Source organism: Dasypus novemcinctus, chromosome 28 (assembly GCF_030445035.2).
Source record: "Dasypus novemcinctus isolate mDasNov1 chromosome 28, mDasNov1.1.hap2, whole genome shotgun sequence".
Taxonomy (NCBI): Eukaryota; Metazoa; Chordata; class Mammalia; order Cingulata; family Dasypodidae; genus Dasypus; species Dasypus novemcinctus.
This window is the reverse complement of record NC_080700.1, coordinates 34,745,196-34,762,628: the sequence shown is the minus strand read 5'-3', so window position 1 is coordinate 34,762,628 and position 17,433 is coordinate 34,745,196. Positions and strand designations below refer to the sequence as shown.

At 48.0% G+C, this 17,433-nt stretch overlaps 1 long non-coding RNA gene across 1 annotated transcript in view; it reads left to right on the top strand.

The window, feature by feature from the left end:
- Nucleotides 1–51: 51 nt before the first annotated feature.
- LOC111764390 (uncharacterized) overlaps nucleotides 52–17,433 on the top strand; it is a 77,812-nt gene continuing 60,430 nt past the window's right edge. Inside the window, exons 1-2 of the long non-coding RNA XR_011647723.1 lie at nucleotides 52–293; nucleotides 810–1,031. This is a non-coding gene — a long non-coding RNA (uncharacterized lncRNA). The remainder of the gene's footprint in view (nucleotides 294–809; nucleotides 1,032–17,433) is intronic.

Here is a 17,433-nt window from a genome sequence, read left to right as displayed (position 1 = left end):
CCTCCCTAGATCTTACCAAGTGTGTTTAGTTTTCAAAAGAAATCACTGTTTCCATCGTACTTAACATTGGTTTACTACATTTTTGTAGTCAAAATCCAGAAATAACATTTGTCCTGTTTAAATATTTTTAATTATAGCACACTTCTTTCCTCTCCCTGTTGTTTATTGATTGTAAGGCCTATCTTAAATACAGAAAAGCTCCAGCTTATTTTAAAATACATTTTAAATACCTGGACTTGAACTGAGGAAGACACATATCTGTTTTGTCAAATCCATCAGGGATCCATTTAGAGGTATGAGGATTTCACCGTGAGCGTGAAACAAAATCACGTCTTCAAACTCAGCTAAAGAAAATTAAATAAGAACCTTGCTTTTTTTCTTCTCTCTTATAGATGTATGTTAGTTTGTCTACTTTAAAAAAGTAGTTTCTAAAAACAAATTTTAATGTAAATAGCTGCTAACTGGAATTGAGAGCTGCTGGGTTGTGAGATGCTTTCCAGAATTGCCACTGACTGTGGAGGGCACCAGCCCCCCGCCTGCTGGGACTCCTGGCTCGGCCTTAGCAATTTGCTTGGGTGCTGTGTTATCAGGGTTCTCTAGGGAAACAGAACCGACAGGAGATCCTTGTACACAGCTGGAGGTCTTATCACACGGCCTCCGGCCTCCGTGCACGAGCCCAAATCCCCCAGGGCAGGCTGCGAGCCAGGGGCCCCGATGTCGAGCCTCGATGACTCCCCAGGAGATGCTGGCTGTCTGCGGTAGAGATGGGAACTCTCCCTCTGACTCCTGAAATCTCTTCTCCTTTGCAGGCCTTCAGCCGATGGGAGGAGCTGCCTCTCGTGGCTGACGGCAGCCACCTCGGGTGATGGCAGGTGTCCTCAGCCAGAGACGCCGTCAACTCAGTGGTGACTGAAGCCCACGAGACGTCCTCGCAGTGAGGCAGCCGGAGCTTGCTTGACCAAACAACTGGGCACCGTTACCTGGCCAAGCTGACACGAGCCTGACCATGGCAGGTGGTGACCAGGACGATGGTGCGCCCCCTGCGAGGACAGTGCCGGGCTCAGGGCGGGAAGGAGCTGCCCCGTGGGGGGACGTGCAGGAGGGACGACCCAGGCCAGCGTTGGGACCAGAGCTTGGCACTTGCAGAGCGAGTAGAAGCAGGTGCCAAGAAGGATGTATAATCAACCCATAAACTTTTCCCCAGTTATATTGCCAATTTAACATATGTGTGCATTTGGGAGAATTTACACTAAGAAGACGCTTCAATCAAGTAAAATATTCACAACTGTGCTCTTAGAGAGGCTTCCTCTGTGCCGCTTGGCCAATATCAGTCACCACTGAATCTGCTGTCAGTCAACAAGGTATTAATATTTTAGGAAACCTAATTAGACTCAAATTATTCAGGACCATTCTAGTTCAAAGATAAATGCGGGAAGCAGATTTGGCTCAACTGATAATGTCCACCTACCACATGGGAGGTCTGCGGTTCAAACCCCGGGCCTCCTTGACCCGTGTGGAGCTTACAGATACCAGGCCATAAAGCATAAGTTACTGCCCTCACCAAAGTCTATTTGGAGCAAGATGGCCCCTGATGTCTGCGAGGGTTCAGGCTTCCTGGGTTCCTACGTTCCTGGGGCTTGCTTTTCTCTGGGTTCAAGGTTCCTCCCTTCCTGGGGCTGGCTTCTCTTTCCTCTGTGTGCTACTTCCCAGGGCTCCAGTAAGTGTTCAGCATCCAACTCCAACATCAAAACTCCAGCATTAGAAGCCCTCAGCTCTGCCCTTGCCATGCCTTTTATCTGTGAGTCCCCACTCACAAAGGGGCGGGGACTCGATGCCCTAATGACGTGGCCCAATTAAAAGCCCTAATCATAACTCAGCCAGGCCCAGGTGCTGATCGGATTACAAACATAATCCATTACCGATTTTTGGAATTCATAACCAAATCCAACTGCCACAAACTCCTTACAGGCAAATTCTAACCCAATAATGTTATAGGCGCTCGCCCGTGCCAGACAGCTCCTGATGCTTATGTCGCTGAGTCTGATAAGAGCAGCCCAATTTGGGACAGGGCAAATGCACTTCAAGTAAAAATTTTTAGCTCCTCTGCATTGGACTTCAGAGTAACAATACCTAACTGCCAACAGGGGACTTTTCATTATTGGATGGAAACAAGGTAATACCAGCCAGTAGCTAAAGATTCTATCTCTTCTCTCCAGTACCCAGGGTGCTGCGGTACTCAACACACGGGATTCGATTATAGAGTGTCTTAGTTAGTCATGGATGCTATGACAAATACCCTAGACCGGCTGACTCAGAAATAGCAGGAATTTATTGTCTCACAGTTTCGGAAGCTAGAAGTCCAAAGTCAAGGTGTCCGTGGGAACATGCTTTCTCTGACATCCGTAGCACGCTAGTGGTGACTTGGTGACCCATAGCTCAGTCTCTGCCTCTGTCACCTGGCCGTCTCTCTCCCCATCTGTGTCCTCTTGCCCAAATTTCCTCTGCTCAGGACCCCAGTCCTGTTGGATGAAGGCCCATCCTGAGCCCATTTGGCCTCCTGTGTGAAGACCCTGTTTGCAGATGAGTCCACACCCCAACTAGGACTGATGTCCCCCAAGGTCCTTTTTCCTGGTGGGCTCGCATCCCAGGACATGGGGTTAAGATCCTGTTCATGTCTCTGTGGGGGATGTGATTCAATCCTTACCCGAAGTGAACCTCAGGAAAAATAATTAGGGAACAAGAATGCAAGACCTAGCACGTCTAAGATGGTGTCCCTGTGAAAACATGGTCAGCAGGAAGAGGACGTGGCTGAAGCAGGTGGGCTCCTGTCTACCATATGGGAGGCCCAGGGTTCAATTCCCGCGGCCTCCTGGTGAAGGCGAGCCGGCCCGAGCAGAGAGCTGGACCGAGCAGAGTGCTGGCCCACGTGGAGAGCTGGTGCAGCAAGATGATGCAACAAAAAGACACAGAGGAGAGACAGTAAGAGACACAGCAGACCAGGGAGCTGAGGTGGTGCAAGAGATTGAGCACCTCTCTCCCACTCCGGAAGGTTCCAGGATCGGTTCCCAATGCCAACAAAAGAAAAGATAAGCCGACACAGAAAAACACAGAGCAAATGGGCACAGAGAGCAGACAATGGAGGGAGGGGGAAGAAATAAATAAGTAAATCTTCAAAATATATACACATGGTCAGTTACTGAAGAGCAGTAAAGACCAGAGGACGAGGACCCCGGCGAGGGGATGTGGGAAAGAGCCGAGGGAAGAGGGAAGGGCGGGGAGGACAGAGCTGCTCCGCCCCCCCCCCCCGCTCGGGGAGGCTGTGGCTCCAGTTTCAACAGGCGGCGTTTCCTCCTGCTCTGCCTCTCCCTCCCACATGCATTTTTCTGTACACTTGCTCTCTGCCCATCTCAATGCAGCACAAATTTTTTATTTTTTTATTTTTTATTATTTTTTTAATTGTCTTTTTTTTAAGGTATGTAGATCACAAACAAATATAAGAGGTTCCCACATACCCCACCCCCCACCCCCACCCCCCACTCCTCCCACATCAACAACCTCTTTCATCCTTGTGGCACTTTCGTTGCATTTGGTGGATACACCTTGGGGCACTGCTGCACCCATGGATTGTAGTTTACATTGTAGTTCACACTCTCCCCCAGTCCTTCAGTGGGTTATGGCAGGATATATAGTGTCCTGCATCTGTCCCTGTAGTATCATTCAGGACAACTCCAAGTCCCAAAAATGCCCCCACACATCATCTCCTCTTCCCTCTCCCTCCCTCAGCAGCTCCCGCGGCCGCTGGCTCCACATCAGTGCGACAGTGTCCTCCATGCTGTCTTGATCTGAGACTTGGTGTCAACAGGGTGCTTGAAGGCTTGCTTGTGCCACCACTTCTTCTGTGACGATGGCTGTTGCATTGACATCACGCTGGCGTGCGACAGGGTGGCGCAGGGTCCCGATGGCTCTGAGGAAGCCTTCTGCCAAACTGGGAGTGGGCGGTGGTGCCTTTTCAGGCAGGGGCGAGAGAGGGATGAGAAGGGGATCTGTTCTTAGGAGAAACACACAGTGTTTCCTCCACCGGCCTTCTGCTTGGTTTCAGGTACAAATTTATAAGGAAAAGCTGTGCCTTCAGGGAGACTTTTCTGAGTCTAGATCGAGTTACAAGTGTCACATATTTTAAGTAGCTTACGGTTTTTTGTTGTTTTTTAATTTTATGTTTTTTTTAGGAGGCACCGGGAATTGAACCTGGGACCTTCTACATGGGAAGAGGTGCTCAACCACTGAGCGACCTCCACTCCCCAGCTGATGGCTTTTAAATTTTTTTTTCAATTTTCCAAAGACTCTTCCCTGTCCTAAAAATGCCAAATAATATCTCCTTTTTACTTTAAATGAAGTGAATTACCACTTCTTGGTTTTTTAGGAGGTACCAGGGATTGAACCCAGGACCCTCCTACCTGCAAAGCAGGCGCTCAACCAGTGAGCTACACCCGCTCTGCTGTTTTGATAATTTTTTAGAAAACGTGTGATATACTATGGGATCACATCAGCACAGTGAATTTAATAAACTGTTAACATTTTTGGCATATTTTAGCTCAATAACATCTACCTCAACTGTAAAACAAATGTGTCTGTGGCTAAGTAAGAACTAAATCAAACCTGTAATGTCACATAAAAGTCTGTGAGGAAGAGCAAAAGCCACAGAAAGCTTAATGAAGTACTGGTTTGAGGGAGAATCAGAAAATCCTCAACGCCTTAGGTGTACTTCCTGCCTTTGTCGTTTCCTTTCCGTGTCTCATTTGGAAAGTTCAATGTTGGAAGACAGCGATGCAGATTTCCCTTGTGAGGCTACTTCTCTAGGGGGCTTTGCTGGGTCTTACCTGGAAGGGGTTGATTATTCCCGAATAACATTGATTTTAAAGCAACTGCAGATGTAGTGGTTTTCGATTCAAGTTCAGAAAAGAAATCCAGCGTCTAACGATGCCCCGTCCCCTCCTCAGTGAGCCTGCACCATGAGACGCGACCACGGCGCCGGCTGGCCCCGTCCTGCCAAAGCCCGGAGGCCTGCGTGGAGGCGCAGCGTGGGGTTCCCCATGGGGAAGGGCCCAGAAAACCCCGCCACGAAGCAGCGCCCAAATCGTCAGCCCCAGGGAGGAGGAGTCACTCAACCCTCGAGGACCAGAGGGCCAGAGGGGCCAGCGGGGCCAGGTACAGGCCCGGGGGGAGGCGCCTCCCGCGCTGCACCTGCACTTGGCCTCCAGCCAGGGGTCCGGGCTCCCTGGGTTGGCAGAATGTCACACGCCGTCACAGCGTGATACTGGGGAATTAAGTGCCTCCTGTGGGCCCCGCTGGAGAGGACTCTTGGAAGCTGCGCCTTCTACCTTTGCTGATTTTGTTCAGTTCTCCTTTCGTTGTAATAAATCATGACTATACATGGCAGATGGGGTTCACTGCCATGGCAGATGGCCCTTCTTTGGAGCTGGTGTTTCTACATGATGGAATTGGACTCGGAGGGGAGCTCTTCTCACAAAACTTGCATGCTACTTTATTGGAATTGTAGTTGGTGCTGGGGTTTTAGATATATTTAGGGGATTTGAATCTCTGGACTGATAATAAGACACCCAGGCCCAGAGCCTCAACAGACTTCAGCTCCTACACTTTGATTTATTGGACTTACCCCACTCAGCTAACATCGAGTTGAAGAAGGTCAACCACCACACCAGGGAGCCTAGAGTGTCTACAACTGAAAGCAGGAGGAGTGCATCCAGTATCCATGTGGAATCTAAGCCCCCACTTGACATAGATGTGCAATGGACACAACCAATCCAATGTCCACAGAGAAAATGTGGAATGGGTGTGGGAACGGTAGCCATGGGGGCTGCTGGGTTTGGGGAATGGGAGGAAGAGATGAGATGTGGAGGCGTTTTCGGGACGTGGAGTTGTCCTGGGTGGTGCTTCATGGACAATTACGGGACATTGTAGATCCCCCCAGGGCCCACTGGATGGAACGTGGGAGAGTGTGGGCTATGATGTGGACCATTGACTAGGGGTGCAGTGATGCCCAGAGATGTACTTACTGGGTGCAATGGATGTCTCACAATGATGGGAGAGAGTGTTGCTGTGGGGGGAGTGGGGGCTGGGGGCGGTGGGGTTGATTGGGACCTCATATTTTTTTAATGTAATTTTTAAAAATAAATAAATAATTTTAATTTTAAAAAATGGGAACACTCATCCATTGCTGGTGGGAATGCAGAAGGAGCCAACCATTCTGGAGGACAGTTTGGCAGTTTCTCAAAAAATTATCCATAGATTGGATCCATAGATCCAATACCACTGCTGGGTATATACCCATCAGATCTGAAAACAAGGACACAAACCGATATATGTACACCAATGTTCATAGCAGCATTGTTCACCATCGCCAAAAGTTGGAATCAATCCAAAAGTCCATCAACAGATGAGTGGATCAATAAAATGTGGTATATACACACAATGGAATACTACTCAGCTGTAAGAACCAATACACTACAATCGTACGTGATAACATGGATGAACCTTGAGACTCTTATGTTAAGTGAAGCAACCCAGGCATTGAAGGACAAATACTATATGACCTCAATGATATGAAATAAGTTAACTGCCTCAGAGAGCTAGAGTCTGGAAAAGTGGCTTACTGGAAATCGGGGGGTGGAGGAAGGATGTGAGTTAATGTCTGTAGGGGTGGAATCTGTGATGAGCTGGGGGTAAGTATGAGCACAAAGAAGGGACAAAATGGGGGCAAGGGGTTACCTTCGGGTGGGGTTTTCTGGGTTTGAGGGGGGCTGGGGATGGGAAGAGGGGTAATATGGTCCAAGAAATAGGTGGGAGGGAGGGGCAACATACAAACATGGGAGAGTGCCAGAAGTTCGTTGAGAACTAAATGTTGAGTAAAACGTATCAAAGTATAAATAGGAGGGTCACCTGGTTAGGACGCTCAGGGGGTATGGTCTGATGCGGGACGGACTCCGGAGGGAATAGCTGAAGGCTCATTTTGCCAAGGTGGGTTCTACCATTGGGTGGGGTGGACCCATATCCTGGGGAAGACTAATGCCGTCGAATAGAGAGAACTGTATCTCTCGTGAGAAAGGACGGCTCCCAGGGCATTAGATTGGCAGGCGTTGTGGGCCCTAAGGGGAGGGGAAAATTGGACGTGCAATGGATAGAACAAAGGTAAATAAGGGGGCAAAAGAGGAGTTATGTGAGAGTACACGAGGATGAATATAAAACAGCTAATATTACACCAAAAACATATAGGGGACGACAGACTAATAATGAAAACCATAAGACAAAACATAGGATAACTAAAAAATTTAGAAAACTATACAACCTAAAGTATGGACCACATAGTAAGCACAAATGTTACCTTGTTTGAAAACTATAGTTTCGGAATCTGTACATCAGTTTCAGGAAATATGATATGAATAAGTTAAAAGATTATTGCTGTGGAAGGGAAAAGGTTTTATAGTGGATCTGGGGAAATACTGTATATTGTATATATGAATTTTGGTGATCTAAGACTCTTCTGAAGCTGACATTATGTTGGGATTCACTTTACGGGAAGTTTTGGATCACAGAGTGGTTCAACAATGGCAGCGGAGGAATACTGATATGGGATGTTATTGACAGGATATATATGGTTGACAGGGAGTTATACAGGGCATATGCCCAGGGTATATGGTAATGTCTATATATACTCATAGTGGAAACAATTAAAAACAACAGCTGGGGGGGTACTGGGCTCCTGGCCGGGGGGTCACTGTTGTGGGCCCTGGGAGAGCAGCGGCAATCCTCCAGGTGCAACGGCAAGAACCAGGAAGGAAGGAGGGCCCAACAGTGGGCTCTTGATACTAATGGCTACACTTTTGAGCCTATGCACCTGCAATAAGAACAAGGCCTAGAGTAGCATTGTGCCTGGGGGTTTCCTCCTGACAGCCTTCATGTTACTCAAATGTGGCCACTCTCACAGCCAAACTCAGCGTGTAGATGTGATGCATTCCCCCCAGCGTGGGACACGACACCCGGGGATGAGCCTCCCTGGCACCGAGGGATCACTACCACATACCAGCTGAAGAAGCAACTAGAAAATGACCTTGAATTAAAGATTCAATGCGGAACAGCAGAATATACATATCTACATATAATAACATGACTTCGGGAAGCGGTTTGACCTAATGTAAGGGGGAAATGGAAAGGAGAAATGAGATTATAAGGCTGTGAGTCTCTAAAAAAGAGTCTGGAGGTTGTCAGAAGGAATACCCCTATGTACAACTGAACAGAGTCTAAGAGACAGATAAGGTAGATACAACCCCAGGTATTGGTTCTTTTGAGGGATAAAGAGACCCACGGGTTCTATGGTCATGGCAGAAGGGGTTCACTGCCATGACAGATGGCCCTTCTTTGGAGCTGGTGTTTCTGCGTGATGGAAATGGACTCAGAGGGGATCTCTTTTCACAAGACTTGCATGCTACTTTATTGGAATTGTAGTTGGTGCTGAGTTTAAGATATATGTAGGGGATTTGAATCTCTGGACTGATAATATGACACCCAGGCCCAGAGCCTCAGCAGACTTCAGCTCCTACACTTTGACTTATTGGACTTACTCCACTCAGCTAACATGGAGTTGAAGAAGGTCAACCACCACAACATGGAGCCTAGAGTGTCTACAACTAGAAGCGGGAAGAGTGCATCCAGTACCCATGTGGAATCTAAGCCCTCACTTGACATAGGTGTGCAATGGACACAACCAATCCAATGTCCACAGAGGAAATGTGGAATGGGTGTGGGAACGGTAGCCATGGGGGCTGCTGGGTGTGGGGAACGGGAGGAAGAGATGAGATGTGGAGGCGTTTTCGGGACGTGGAGTTGTCCTGGATAGTGCTTCACGGACAATTACGGGACACTGTAGATCCCCCCAGGGCCCACTGGATGGAACGTGAGAGAGTCTGGGCTATGATGTGGACCGTTGACTATGGGGTGCAGTGATGCTCAGAGATGAACTTACCAGGTGCAATGGATGTATCACGATGATGGGAGAAAGTGTTGCTGTGGGGGGAGTGGGGGGGTGGGGTTCAATGGGACCTCATATATATTTTTTTAATGTAATTAAAAAATAATAATAATAAATAAATATTTTTTTAAAAATGGGAAAAATTAAAAAATAAAATAAAATAAAATAAATCATGACTATAAGCTGAGAAAAACAGTCATGGCTCTACTTGGAAAGTGTTAAATAGGTCCCTTTAAGAGACTCAAGACATTTAAAAGGAAGAGTTTGTGGGTGAGTGGGGAGTGTGACATTTGCACCAATTAATTTAAAGTAAAGAACAGCTACTAAATGCGCTCATACATATATCAATACATACACACCCAGGGATACCATTACATTTATTTTAATTCAACTCAAGGTAGGAAGTTTTAACTCCTAGCTAAAGGAACCTAATGAGCTAAGGGCTAAATTTTAGGTTATTTTGAGATGAAGCTGCCTAAGTCCTACATAGTGATGTAAATCCTTTTCACCCCGGCCATCTTCTAAGCAAGTTAATGTAAGAAAATATGTAATTTTCAAATGATTGTATGTGTTCATGATTCACTGTTATTCTTCCCATTTAACAATCTGTCGTCATTTTAAAATACATTTGTACTGCTCAAGCCTGATAGGATTGCATCCTTTTAAATCTCTTTTATATATTTATATTTAAATGAACATATGACATTTCAGCAGAAGGGTAGACTGTCACATTTCTATATGCTTTTGTGTTAGAGAAGTTGTGGGTTTACAGCACAATCAGGCATAAAATGCAGGGTTCCCATATACCACCCTGGTGTTAACACCTTGCACTGATGTGGCACATTTGTTACAATTCATGAAAGCTCATTTTTATAATTGTCCTGCTAACTATAGTCCATAGTTTAACTTACGGCTCACGACTTGTATAGTGCAACTTCATGGATTTAAATATTTTTTTATCCTACTACTACATGTACAACCTAACATTTCCGCTTTTTTTTTAAAGATTTTTTAATTTATTTATTTCCCTCTCCCCCCACCCCGGTTGTCTGTTCTCTGTGTCTATTTGCTGCGTCTTCTTTGTCCGCTTCTGTTGTTGTCAGCGGCACGGGAATCTGTGTTTATTTTTGTTGCGTCATCTTGCTGGATCGGCTCTCTATGTGTGCGGCGCCATTCCTGGGCAGGCTGCACTTTCTTTCGCGCTGGGCGGCTCTCCTTACGGGGCGCACTCCTTGCGCATGGGGCTCCCCTACGCAGGGGACACCCCTGCATGGCACGGCACTCCTTGCATGCATCAGCACTGCGCGTGGGCCAGCTCCACACGGTTCAGGAGGCCCGGGGTTTGAACCGCGGACCTCCCATGTGGTAGACAGACGCCCTAACCACTGGGCCAAGTCCACCGCCACATTTCCGCCTTTTGACCACATTCAGATATAGATTTCAGTGCTGTTAATGGCATTCACCACATTGTGCTGCCATCACTGCCTTCCATCACCAAAACATTTCCATCATTCCAAGTAAGAGCTCTGTACAGTTTAAGCCTTAATGCTCATTCCCTGCCCCCCACCCCATCCCCTGGTAATCTAGATTCTAGCATCTGACTCAGTGACTTGGCTTATTCTCATTATTTCAAGACAGTGAGCTCATGCAGTATCTGTCCTTTCGTGTCTGGCTTATTTCATTCACCTGATGTCTCCAAGGTTCATCCGTGTTGTCACATGTATCAGAATTTCATTCCTTCTTATGGCCAAATAACATGCCATTGTAGGTATATGTCACATTTTATCTATCTGTTCATCAGTCGATGGACTCTATACTTTGCAAATGTCTTTTCAGGAAACTGCATATGCTTTATTGAAATAATGTCTTCCTACTTTAATAACATTTATTATTTAAATCTTCAAAATATTTATCCATTTGACATGTTAAACATCTACTAGGTAATTGTCCCCATCCTCTAAAATAGCTGCAGTTTCTTAGGATTAAAGGTAAATTTGTCACTTTGACACAGAGTCATGAGTGCTATAACTTTATTGTTTTAATAACTTTTATTATGAAGTTTTTTTCACTGTAGAAGATAAGGAAGGTGCAAAAGAATTAAAAAAGGGGAAAATGACTTAAAATACCACCCTTTATTGAAAACTACCTTTTATATTTTATTTATATTATATTTGACCTTTCCTTCCAATAATTTATCCAGCTAGACATACTTTGTTTACTGTGTGGATTTTAGGTGCCCCTGTACTGATGCTCTCTTTACAGAAAGTGTGACTTCTAAGAAGGGTGTTTCTTTTGTGGGCTCTGGTTAACTTTTGTGTGTGTGTGTGGTTTTACTCTAGCTTTTTTATTGTAACTTTTTGAAGACACAAAGATCACAAAAAATGTTACATTAAAAAATATAAATGGGAAACGGACTTTGGCCCAGTGGGTAGGGCGTCCGTCTACCATATGGGAGGTCCGCGGTTCAAACCCCGGGCCTCCTTGACCTGTGTGGAGCTGGCCATGCGCAGCGCTGATGCGCGCAAGGAGTGCCGTGCCACGCAAGGGTGTCCCCCGCGTAGGGGAACCCCACGCGCAAGGAGTGCACCCATAAGGAGAGCCGCCCAGCGTGAAAAGAGCAGCCTGCCCAGGAATGGCGCCGCCCACACTTCCCGTGCCGCTGACGACAACAGAAGCGGACAAAGAAACAAGACGCAGCAAATAGACACCAAGAACAGACAACCAGGGGAGGGGGGGGAAATTAAATAAATAAATAAATCTTTAAAAAATATATATATATATAAATATTTCCCACATACCCCACCCCACTCCTCCCACATCAACAACCTCTTTCACCCTCGTGGCACTTTCGTTGCATTTGGTGAGTACATTTTGGAGCACTGCGGCACCGCATGGATTGTAGTTTACAGTGTAGTTTACACTCTCCCCCAGTCCACTCAGTGGGTTATGGCAGGACATAGAATGTCGAGCCTCTGTCCCTGCAGTAGCACTTAGGACAACTCCAAGTCCCGAAAATGCCCCCCATCACCTCTCTTCTTCCCTCTCCTGCCCTCAGCAGCTACCATGGCCACTTTCTCGAGATCAACCCTACAGTTTCTTCCATTAAGAGTCACAATAGTTCTATGGTAGAACACCAGTAAGTCCACTCTAGTCCATACTCTGTTCCTCCATCCCGTGGGCCCTGGGATGGTGCTGTCCTCTCCACCTCTGTATCTAGAGGGGCTTAGATCCCCGTGGATGGTGGATGCGAGTCTCCTGCCTGCAGCTGTGGGCACTCTCGCCTCCCTGGTGTGGGTCAAGCCGTTCCTTTGTTGGTCCTGCCACCTACTGGGCGAACCAGTTACTACACCCTGACTTGGGATTCCCTGCAGTCCATTTCCTTCTCTACCTAAAGGTGTGTGTGGAGAAGAGAGTCCCCCTAAGAAGCGGTCATGGGGACCAAGTGTCCTTGGCCTGACCTCTGATGGCGTGCAGTGTTGACGGGGGAGGCCAGGGCAGATGAGCTCCTGCAGCCCCTTTGTGGTAGAGAGGCACATGAGCACAGAGCAACGAGCTGAAGGCGTCAGGGCGCAGGTGTCCTCTCCCCAGCCTTGATTAGGGTGGCCTTGGCTCTGCCTGTAGCATCTAGGAAGCAACGCATTCCTCTGGCCTCAGTTTCCTCATCTGTTAAGAAGGCTTCCGGCCTGATCGATGAGCCTGAGAGCCCTGAAGTTTCAGGAAAGCTGAACAACGTGGGCTCACAGGCACTCGGTCCCCCGGCTGTGGCTGGAGTAGCTGGTTGTCTCCTGGCCGCTGGGACCAGCCTCGGGTCCCTTCTGTGCTCCAGGTCTAGACGCCGCTGACGGGAGCTGGCACTTCATCTGACACGGGTGTGCAGGCCTGTTGTTGCCCTTTAGGTAATACGGCTTTGCCAGAGAAGATGTAAGGAACAGAGCCTCACAGGAGAGAGACTGGATGTGCAGTTAGTGTTTATAATACAGAGCGTTTCTTCTCTACTATTAAAATAATTCATATATGCTGTCGAAAATTTGGAAAATACAGTAAAATATATAAGAGAAAATTAAGATCAACTAACAAAACCCACCCTCGACGCTCTCTTCTCTTTGCTCTCGTTACTTTGGTTCATGCATAGAGGTGCAGAGATTTATTCAATTTTAACAAAACCGGGATTTCTTTTTTTTTAATAAAACTTTTATTTTTCTCACATTGGAGCATTTTCCTGTGATGTTAAATATTTGTCAATGACGTGATTTTTTTCAAGTCCAGGGCACGGGGAGTGGGTGTCGCTCAGTGGTTGAGCACCTGCTTCCCATGTACGAGGTCCCGGGTTCGATCTCCAGTACCGTCTTTAAAAAAATTCCAAGGATGAAGAAAGTAGGAGGAAAAGAATAAAACTTGGAAAAGGCTAGACAGGGCCCTGGCAGCGATGTGGTTTCTCCTTAAACGTCAGCTTGTCTTCTTCTCCCCTCTTAATCCCTCATTCCACCAGACACCTCTCCCTCAAGTTTCATGTGAGTCAAAGAGCCAGCATGACATATATAGAATTTTTTAAAAGACTTATTTACTTACTTTTATTTTTCTTTATTTATTTATCCCCTCTTTCCCCAGATGTTTCTCTTGTCTGTCTGCTCGTTGTTTGCCCACCTTCTCCAGGAGCCACCGGGAACCGAACCCAGGACCTCCCGCATGGGAAGCGAGTGCCCAACAGCATGAGCCACACCCGCTCCCTGGGGCTGTGGCATCTGCTGGCTTGTGGCCTCTGCTCACTGCGGCGGGAGCAGCATTGGCTGCATCTAGCTCGTTTTTGCAGCAGGAGGGGCATCTAGCTTGTCTTCTTTTAGGAGGCACTGGAACCCGACCCCGGGACATCCCTATGGTAGGCAGGTGCCCAACTGGTTGAGCCACACCCGCTTCCCCATATAGAGATTTTCAAAAGGCATTCCTGCTCGTGACATTTGTTGAGTTTTACAATGAGCATCGACTAACGCCACACATTAACGGCACCTTTGCTGCTGCCTCCTCCCCTCAGCCATGTTGTGAGGGTAATCCCAAGGTTAACTCTGACGACGTGGTGCAGAGGCATGAGATGCACTGCCGCATCCCTCACACTGGCAGAGAGAAGCCTCGTAATGGTGTTTGTAAGAGGACAGAGACGTGAGGCGCTCACCCTCTGTGGGAATGAGATTTGCAGGCTTCCGGGGAGAGGGCAGCTGCTGAAGCCTTGAAAGTGTGTGTGTCCTTGAGTCCCGTGGCCCCTCCTGGGAGTTTCAGCTGAGCCTGCCCCTCAGGACGTAGTGAAGGACACGGGCAGGCGGAACGACTCAGTGTCCCCTCAGGCCCCTGCAGGCCAAGGGCCAGCCCTGTGGCAGCGCCGGTGGCAGCCGCCGCACCTGCTTTCTGGGTCCACGTCCTTGGTCAGAGGCTGCCAGCTTGTGCCTGACCCAGAGGAGGAAAACCTCTGGTTCCAGCGCAGCAGGGCGCTTGGAAAGTGGAGATTCATTCCTTATAGTGAGGAGAGCCAGATTTCCTTCCCTCCATGGGATAAAAGGGGGGCTGTTATTTCCATGAAATTATGTTCAGATTGGTAGGTCCTCTTTTATTGACCTGCTTCTTTGGAAAATGTCATTTCACCACTTGTCATCAGATGCCTTTAAGTACCCTTTATCCTGGAGCGCTTAGAGAAATGTTGGTCTGGAGAAGACACCTCCTACCTTCCACAAGCTTTCAATCAGAAAGTTTTGCACCATAATGGGAGTTATATAATTTGTTTTTGTTAGTTTTTTGGGTTTTTTTAGTTTTTTTTTTGAAGTCTGTGGCTTGTATATTTTTTACTCCCCCTCCCCCTTGCAGCTTGCTTGCCGTCTGCTCTCTGTGTCCATTTGCTGCGTGTTCTTCTGTGTCTGCTTGTCTCCCTTTGCTGGGTCATCTTGCTGCCCCAGCTTTCCGTGGGTGCGAGCCGCCAGCTCTCCGCAGGCGCGGGCCAGCCTGCCTGCACAAGGACACAAGCCCAGCGCCTCCCATATGGCAGCCGGGAGCCCGGACAATTGAGCCACAGCCACTTCCCCTGTACTTAGTTTTGATTTGACCACTATGGATGATTTGTCCAGTAAATTCATTTTGTAACCCCTGACCCGTACGTGCGTCAGGGCCAAGGAGCCCTTGGTTTTTAGAGCCTGTAGTTGGCAGCTGTGACTCGAGAGCAGGGTGGTTCGGCAGGGGAGCTCTTGCTTTGGGTCCGTCCTGTGTGATGATTCTACTGCCACCCATGACTAAGGACAAGGTATTTAACTCCTCTGAACTCTCTGTGGATAATATCTCCTTAGAGTGCTGCTGAAAGGACCGCAGGAGATACTTTGTTTTCAAAGTTAGTAAACTTTGTTATAACTTCAAAAAATAAAATAACAAGGAGAGCTGATGTGGCTCAAGCAGCTGAGCGCCTGCTTCCCACTTGGGAGGTCGCAGGTTCGGTTCTTGGTGCCTCGTAAAGACAACAAGCAGACAAACGAAATAACCAACTCAGGGAAGCTGATATGGCTCAGTGGTTGAGCACCAGCTTCCCACATACAAGGTCCTGAGTTCAATCCCTGGCCCTGGTACCTCAAAAAAACAGGCAAAAGGCAGCTTAACACATTATGGGAGCTTTACTTTAAAAAGTCCCTGAAGTGCCGTGCCCTGGGCTGTGTCCACTGTGCCTCAGGATGGGTCAGCCCTGGCGAGGTGGACATGCAGCTGCTTTCTGAAGGATGAGTAGAAAGAGGGTGAATAAGTAGAATAAGGAGGACTTTAGTGAAAGGCGTTTGCAGAGGTGGGAGTTGTGGGTGGAAATGACTCGAGCAGGGCGCTCCGGCTGCCCAAGGGAAGGGCGCTGGTTGGGCACAGAGCGCAGGGCGGATGAGAACCTGGAGCTCCCGGCTGAGGTGGGAGGAGGACGGCAGGAGTTAGAGACGCCAGGCCCCCAAGCCAGCGGGAGGACCAGTCCCCACCCGCGGTGCAGCTTTCACCCACCTGAGTCAAAGTGGAAAATAAGGACCAGGTGGAGAGCTTCTTACAAAGCTAAATTAGGGAAGGGGAGGTGGTTCAAGCAGTTGGGTGCTCCTACCACATGGGAGGTCCCAGGTGTGGTTCCTGGTGCCTCATAAAAGAAGATGATCAAGAAGTAAGCTGACACGATGGGCTGGCACAGCGAGCTGACACAACAAGATGATGCAATGAGGAGATAAAAAGAGGAAACACAATGAAAGACACAACAGGAAGGGAGTGAAGGTGGCTCAAATGATTGGTCACTTCCATCCCACATGGGAGGTCCTGGGTTCAGTTCCCAGTGCCTCTTTAAAAAAAGGAAAAGACGAGTAGATGCAGAGAACACAAAACAAACAGATACAGACAGCAGACCATGGGTGTAAATGGGGATGGAGGGTGGTGGTGGAATAAATATTTTTTAAAGAGCTAAAGTAATTCCATTTAAAGAACTGTCCTTTTGTGGAACTAGAACCCTCCTAATTTGGAGATTTAAACAGGGCCACCCTTTATATTGAGGGAAGGTGATGGTCTTAGGAGGTGGTCAAGTCTTTTAATATCCTTACTTGACAAAATATAAAATCGACAACCCTAAATTGGCCCCCAAAGTCATGATTTTTTTTAGGAGGGACCGGGGATTGAACCTGGGACCTTGTACATGTGAAGCAGGTGCTCGACCACTGAGCTACACCCGCTCCACTCTCTAAAGTTATTTTGAAATTTAAGGTACTAAATCCAAAGGTGTCGGGAGCACCTACAAAATCTCTTGCCACGTGGACAAGAACCCAAGTCTCGACCGCCCCAGTGCCACGCTAGCTCGTCATTTGTCCCCTGTCCCCAACAGGCCCGCCAGCCCCAGGCCGTGATTTGACCTGTGTGGTGGGAACATGGGAACGCCCCCGCTGGAGCCAAGGCTCTGCCACATCTGAGCGACCGGCCGTCCTTCTAAGAAGGGCTCACCTGGGAGGAGCAGAGCCAGGGCTCTCCTTCCTGCCACAGCTGAAGCGGGGTGGGAAGTCTGGGCTGTTTCAGATCCTCTGGTCAGCTGCGTTTGTGTGACAACGTTTGTAATAAATAGAAAAAAGCTTCTGCTCCCGGCAGTCCTTGTGCTTTGACCTCCCCTGAGACTAAAGCACCACTGCCTCCTCTGGGCCCTAGAGGGGGACAAGGACAGCTTGTTACCTGCTGGAATGTGCCAGAGAGAGGAGAGCTCAGGACCCAGCAACCCTGGCTGCCTCCAGCGCCTTGTCACTTGCTCCTTGCTTACGTATTCCCGAAGCCAGATCTTCCTCCTCCTTCAAGAGTCTAAGTCCACGTTTGATCAGTTAGGACCCCTTTTTTTTTCCTTGAGGATTTATTTTATTTATTTCTCT